Genomic DNA, 7442 nt, shown 5'->3' on the forward strand with positions numbered 1-7442 from the left:
CCAAAACAGTCTTAAGAGACATCTACAATTAAGGCAGATGATCCAACAAAGAAGACCGAGGAGAGAACATACAGGTAAAAAAAGGAATTAGGAAAGAGCAATGTCATGAAAACCAAAGAGGACAAAGTAATCCACAGCAGGGGGTGGTCAACCGGGTCAAAAATTGTAAATGGTCAAAGATGGTGAGGACTGATAGAATTTATGAATTAAGAAATCATTGTTAGGTGTTTTAGTTACAATAACCACTGGGAGGCCAAGGCGAATAGGTTGCTTGACCTAGAGAGAAGGGTTTCATTAGGTCTAAAGAAGGAAGGAAGGAAGGAAGGAAGGAAGGAAGGAAGGAAGGAAGGAAGGAAGGAAGGAAGGAAGGAAGAAGGGTTTATTAAGTACCTACTATGTGCTAGGCTCTGTGCTAAGTGCTTTACAAATATGTCTCATTTGAGCCTCACAACACTGAAAATTAGGTGCCATTATTACTTCCATTTTACAATTGAGGGAAGTGAGTCAGACAGAGTTAAGTGACTTGCCCAAGAGTCATACAGTTAAGAAATATCTGAGGTCGAATTTGAACTCAGGTCATCCTGACTCCAGGGCCAGTGTTCTATTCACTGGCTATCTCACTTGGTTGGGTGTCTATGCTAAGACTGGCATCAATATGGGGAATCTGAAGAAGGAGCAAGGAAAGGAACCTCAAGGGTGCCTAAGGAGGAGCAAATGGTCCAGGTCAGAAATGGAGCAGGTCAAAACTTCCATGCCAATTGGCAGAAGAATTTGGCTCACGAATGGCTTCTAAACTTCTAACATGGGTGAGATAAAAAGATGCAGTTTCAAAAAAAACTATCATTGTTTCTATTGTCTGCTGATTACCAATATCTATCTGTTTTACTCATACAGGAAAATATAGATTTAAAGCCTCATCAAATGAGTTGTCTCCCAAATATGTTAGTACCATACAAGATTCCATTCCACATGCAGCCACAGAGATGATTTTGTTCAATGATATGCTGACTTTCAGCTTCAAGCAAGGCATCCATCTTTGAGACAAGCTCATCAAATATCTTAACTAATTTTAAAGAGGAAGTCCAGAAAAAAATCCAAATGAAAGACAAATTTCATATTAACAGAGATGTTCTATAGATGTTCCCACTTTACAGATTACCTCGTGCTGATTGCACTGAGCCTCGACTTTATAGAGACTTTCCAATGAGATCTATAATCATTCAAGAGACTGGTCTAGCCAACCACACTTCACAAACAAAGCGGATGAGGAACACACATTGCCTAGATTTTGACATGCATCCGAATGCATAATTCATCGAATTAGTCCATCACTACATATGTCTTAGACTGGTGCTAAAAAATGGCAATTGTATGGCTGCAGAATTGGATAAGATTTGAAGTGATTGGAAATTGATTCAGATTCCAGTCCGAATCACATTTAGGAAGCTTTGCATTGGTTCCAATGCTATACCCACACTCAATTTGTATCACCAATATTGTCCTGGCAATGCTAAATGGCAGAAAATCAGGGAACATCACAACCTCAGGAGAAGCAAAAGCAGAGGTGATTTAAAGAATAATTAATGAAAAGATTAATGATGAGTATAAACAGGCTACCTCAAATTACCTCCAATAATTATATGTGAAAAGCAGCATCAAAGACAATAATCCAGGACCTATAGAATACAAAGAGGCCAGTTATGTAATAAGAAATGAAGGAAGGAAACATGAATTTATTAAACACCTACTGTGTCAGTCTCTAAACTAAGTGCTTTACAAATATTATTTCATCTAATCCTCATCATAACTCTGGGAATTAAATGCTATTATTATCCCCATTTTACAGTTGAGGAAATTGAGGCAAGTAGAGTAAGTGACTTATCCTAGATCACCTAGCTAGTAAGTATCCAAGGACAGATTTGAACTCACATCACCCAATACTCTATATATTTTGCCACTTACTTACCTCTGAAAGTAAGAACAGAGAGTAGCAGATGGAGAGGCTGAGTCCTGCAATGGTAAGCACAAAATATTAATTAATTAATTTAAAAAAACTATTGAATCAGAGGAAGGTATCTAGTATGTCAGGTAGGTTAGTATATGGAAAGCCATGACTTCCCAGGAGCCCAAAGCCAACAATCAAAGCCCCACCACCAAGGTTAAGCTTCCTGCTCTCCCAGTGACACATGGGTTAGAAGAATCAGAGATAAGCACCCTTCTTGAGACAAGAGAAAAGATCTTCCTTTAGTCCCCACCCGCCTCATCTAGGTCGCCATCTTCTAGGGATTTATTTTCCTATGTAGTTAGAGGTTTCGTTGTTATTTCAAAAAACATTTATGAGAACATACAATTGTGAGTTCAGCCTAACCACTGGTTTGTTTGTTTTTTAAGAAAGATCTTTGGGGTTTTTTTTCCCCTTTGAACAGATGTAATTTGCTCTTTCTAAGCAGAGAACATACTGTCTTCATTTGAAATGTGCAAAAATGGTGTTAGAAGTGGTTTGGAAGCCTTGGTGCATCGAGCACTCCGAACCGCCACCCCAGATCCTCCAGACGGCTTGCCAGGCTGAGATCTGGCACCTAAGCGTCCCCAGGGAGAACTTGGTCATCATATGCCTCTCACATTCTGTCCTTCTAACCAACTGCTGGAGTGCCAAACTGTAGCTTGTGAGCAAAAGGGTGATTTCAAGAGAGGAAACAAGCAGGTTGAGAAAGGACACGAGTTCCCCTCCCCGTCGTCACATGTTCAGAGGCCTTTAGAAAGATGGGATCTGTCCCTCGCTGTGTGCACAGACATGTTTTTCTCCTTATTCTACGAGTGCCAGAAGCAGCATTCGAGCATGGAACCCAGAGTCCTAGATTTAGAGCTTGAAGGGGAATGAGAGAGGAAAGTGGGTGCAATCTCCTCATTTTGCAGATGAGGAAACTGAGGCCCGACCAGGGAATAATCTGAAGAGCAGGGATTCCAAACCAGCTTTCAAATCCAAGTCCAGGGCCTTTTCCAAAGCATGAATTCTAGCCTGGGCTCTGATTTTCACTTAACTGGGAAGAGCAATTCACCTCCATTCTCTGGGACTCATTTTTCTTTTCTAAATGAGAGACTAGTACTAGATGACTTTGCTAAGTAAGGTGCCATCGGCTCTAATGCTCCGTGATTCTGATACTCTCTGAACCCCTATTTCCAGGAATGGCAATGATCAGACATAATGCATGATGTAATTCCCTGACGTACGCATTACCTTCCAAAGGCAGAAACCTCTGGGAAAGATCTCTGTGTGGCAGCAGACTCCATATAACCGAAGCAAGCAACCTAGGGCTCATCTGCTGATCTCCTGTGGCTGTTCAGAGGCTTATGCAACTTCTGCATTGATTTAACTCCCCACTTGGAATTCTCCCTGAGGTTTTAGTGAATTTAGAGCTCCAGAGGGGTGACTAATGACAGGGGCCCCTGCGAGGAATCCTTCTGTCCCTCCAACCGGCGCTGCCAGGGGCAGACAGACCACAGACCTCTATCCTGTGGCTCAGCAGGAACTCATCCAGGGCAAAAGTACTGTGGAATTTCTTTTCCAAAAGACCTTAGCCCTGGACTCCAGAACGCCAGAGCACTTGAGAGATTGAGTCTGCAACTTTCTGATCCTGGAAGATTTGAAAGCAACTAGTTAGGTAAAAATTGTTTGGGGACAACACATCTCAGGGACTTGCCTGATGCCCTCATGACCCTGTATCCCCTAGAACTAAAGAATGGAAGGGGCAACTAAGTGGCACAGGAAGACTTATCTTCATGCATTCAAATCTAACATCAGACATTTACTAGCTGTGTGACCTTAGGCAAGTCACTTAGCCCTGTTAGCCTCAATTCTTCATCTGTAAAATGAGCTAGAGAAAGAAATGGCAAACCACTCATATCTTTGTCATGAAAATGCCAGATGTCTGTAATACTCATCTCCAATCAACAATAGCAAGGAATTGAAGAGATGGATCTGATTCTTTCAGTAATAAAGAGGGCTAAGGGGAGAAGGCTAAGAGCAGCAACTAGCTGCTAGGGAACCGGGGAATTCGAGTGAGAAATTAGGATTGAAGGAAAGATAAAGAAGGCACACAAGATGAAGTCATTGGTTGGACTGAATTTCCCAGCAGTGCTCACTTTCATTTCAAGACATTCTCATGCTATAAGGTTGAAGACTACAGCAGAGGAATGGCTTAGCTGCCCTGAGGATCCAATTGCTTTATGATAATTACAGGATTTCCATATTTAAAGATACCTTACTGATCATTTAGTCATTCAAGTCCCTCCTCTTACAGGTGAAGAAACTGAGGCCCCATGAAGGGGGAACGACTTGCCTAAGATCACCCCACAAGCTCAATTCATTTCATTTCAACAAATATTTATTAAATATATATATATTTTTAAATAAAAACAGAAATCTATTCAATTAAATTTGAACCCCTGAAGATTTATCAAAATCTTATTAGTGAGATGGAAAGTAAAGGTTAGATTGAAATGCATGAAGATAAATCTTCCTAATTCCAAGCTATAAGAAGGGGGGTGATTAGGAGGATTGGGGTATAGTTGGGAACCCACTAGTAAGATGTGTAATTCCTCTCCTCCCTCACAGCCACCCCTCCTTACTGGGAGACAAATGGGGTTCACTGAGTAGAAATGTGCCACCTAGCTGCCCCTTCCATTCTTTAGTTCTAGGGGATACAGGGTCACAAGGACATCAACCAAGTTACAGAGATCTGTTGTCCCCAAACAATTTTTATCTAAATAGTTGTTTTCAAATCTTCCAGGATCAGAAAGTGGCAGACTAAATCTTTCAAATGCTCTGGAGTTCCAGAGAGTTATTTTTCCCTTTCACCAATAAGGTCCTATGGCAAGAGGTAACTTATGTTTACAATGTACAAGTTGCGCACACACTTCCACTGTTCCCAGATGAACACATGGGAAATTGGGAAGCCCAGCTCCAGCAAGGCTGAATTGCTGCTCCTATTGCAACCTCTATCCCCTTTATTTCTTGGATCTGTGGGTTGATTCATTTTTCAGTGTCTGACTCATAGTTTTTTATCCCAAAACATTTCTCACATTTAACAGCTGCATTTTCAAAGTATGAGCTAAGAAGTTATGAATGTTCATTAAATTAGTTTCTATTGACATGAAATACATTTGAAAATCTCACTGTGCTAACAAATAAGACATACACTGTGGCAGAGCCCTTGTATCTCTGTTTTTAAATCTTATTGTTATTTTCAGTCTAAATGTTTATTTTTTTGTCAAGAGTTTCTTTTTTTTCCATTTTGTCTTTAAATTCAGAATTTAACAAATCCCAAATAAAATGAGGATTTCCATATACATGGCAGAAGAGAGGGAGAAGATCGTATGTGAAACTATAAGTCTCTGTTATGTAGCTTGATTAGTTTGGAAGTATCTGATAGCTGGATGGAGAGGGCATGCCTATGATCCCTTCTACTGGAAAGGCTGACATTGGTGGACAGCTTAAACTCTGTAGTTATGACCTCCAGTGCCAAGCAGGTTGGGTGATCACATTAAGTCTGGTACCAATATAGTGAGCCCCTGGGAGGAGGGACCACCCCGATGCCAAAAGTGGGACAAAATGGCCTTGGCGATGAATGGCACTGGTTCGAGATTCTTATGTCAGTCACTAGTGGAATTGGCCTGGGAGTTTTACCTGTGTTTTTACCTTTAATTTCTTTCTCTTGCTTTACCGCTATCCCTAGGTTTCTTCTGGATGAGATGTACTATTTAAAAAAAAAAAAAAAAGATAGTTTCAAGAGACAGCCAGGTAGCACGGTAGATAGAACACCAGCCCTGGAATCAGGAGCATCTGAGTTCAAATCTAACCTCAGACCCATTCTAGCTGTGTGACCCTGGGCAATTCACTTAACCCCAATTGCCTAGCCTTTGCCCTTCTGTCTTAGAGTTATTATTAAGACAGAAAGTAAGGGTTTAAAAAAAAGTTTCAGGATGAAGCATATTTTTGTCACTGAGTTCTATAACAGACACCAAGTTACTGGGTTCTAAGAGGATTGGTTGTTTAAGAAATAAATATTTGTTGAGCACTTCCTCCATGCAAGACGCTGGAGCGAATGCAAAGATCCAGCATTTAGTACAATGCCCAGCACATTGTAGGAGCTTACTAGTTATTGATTGGTTGACTTTTGATTGAAGATGAACAAGACATGATCTGGGTCTACAAAGAGATGACACATTATTTGTATTATAGATAGCAATTTGTATTGCAAGCTCTACTTCGAGGAGAATGTAGCTAGTCCTAGGAAAGGAGGAGACGACACACACATCAACAGGGACACGCCAGGGATATACAGAGCAGATGAGGAAGGCTGTAGAAGGGAAGGATGGAGGGGAGAAACCAGTCTCTTGCATTTGAGCTGGATCTTGGAGAAAGCCAGGGATTCCAGGAAAAACAAGTCTAACCCCTTTTCCACATCACGGACCTTCAAATCCTGGAGGACATTTATCCCACCTCCACAGAAGAGGTTCTCTCCTCCAGGCTTCGATTCTTTCAGCTGTTCTTTGCTTGGCACAATTCTATAACTAACTCTCTTTCCTCTAGAATCCTGAGGTTCAGATTGCTGACATAGAGATGTACTGGTGTGACTGTGAATTCTTTCTGTACCTACCTAATGATGAAGTGAAAGAAAGTCTAAGATCAGAAAGAGCCAGAAGGCATTAGAAAGGCATTATTCTTTTCATTAACCCCCAAAGCCAAGCAGGGTCTGAACCCTGTTTAGGGCTGTAATGGAGGGCAGTCATGAGGGTGCAAGGTAGGCAAGGGTGGTGGGTGATACCTAATGACTTAATAAATTCTGGGATCCCACAAAATTCTCATCATGAAAAGTCCTTTACATTCTAGCCAAACATAGATGGTTATGCAAGAGCATACATCATCAAAAACAATCGAGCCCACTTAACCCCCATTTCCTAGCCCTTACCACTCTTCTGCCTTGGAACCAATACACTGTATTGATTCCAAGATGGAAGATAAGGGTTAAAACAAAAACAATTGAGCCAAGTCCTGAAATCTGATAGCATTCTTTGACATTAGCCTTCAGATCTTGACCAAAGCGATGCTCTTGCTTTGACTCTTTCTTTGCTTTGCTTCGCACTCTTGTTTTGACCTTTCTGGTAACATGATTGTCTCTGGCTTGATTATGGGCAATCAACAGACTCATTTGGAATCAGAGGTCTGAATTCTAGCTCTAGCTTTTTTTTAACTTAGCATTTTATTTTCCCAATTACGCATAATAACAATCTTTTACATATGTCTTCCAAAATTATAATATACAAATTGTCTCCCTCCCTTCTCTAGGTCCACTTCTTACTACCTGCATGACCTTGGACAAGTCACTCAATGCTTCCCTATCATAAATGTTTATTGAACTGAATATGTAAAATATGGAACT

This window comes from Gracilinanus agilis, chromosome 2 (genome assembly GCF_016433145.1).
Source record: "Gracilinanus agilis isolate LMUSP501 chromosome 2, AgileGrace, whole genome shotgun sequence".
NCBI lineage: Eukaryota > Metazoa > Chordata > Mammalia > Didelphimorphia > Didelphidae > Gracilinanus > Gracilinanus agilis.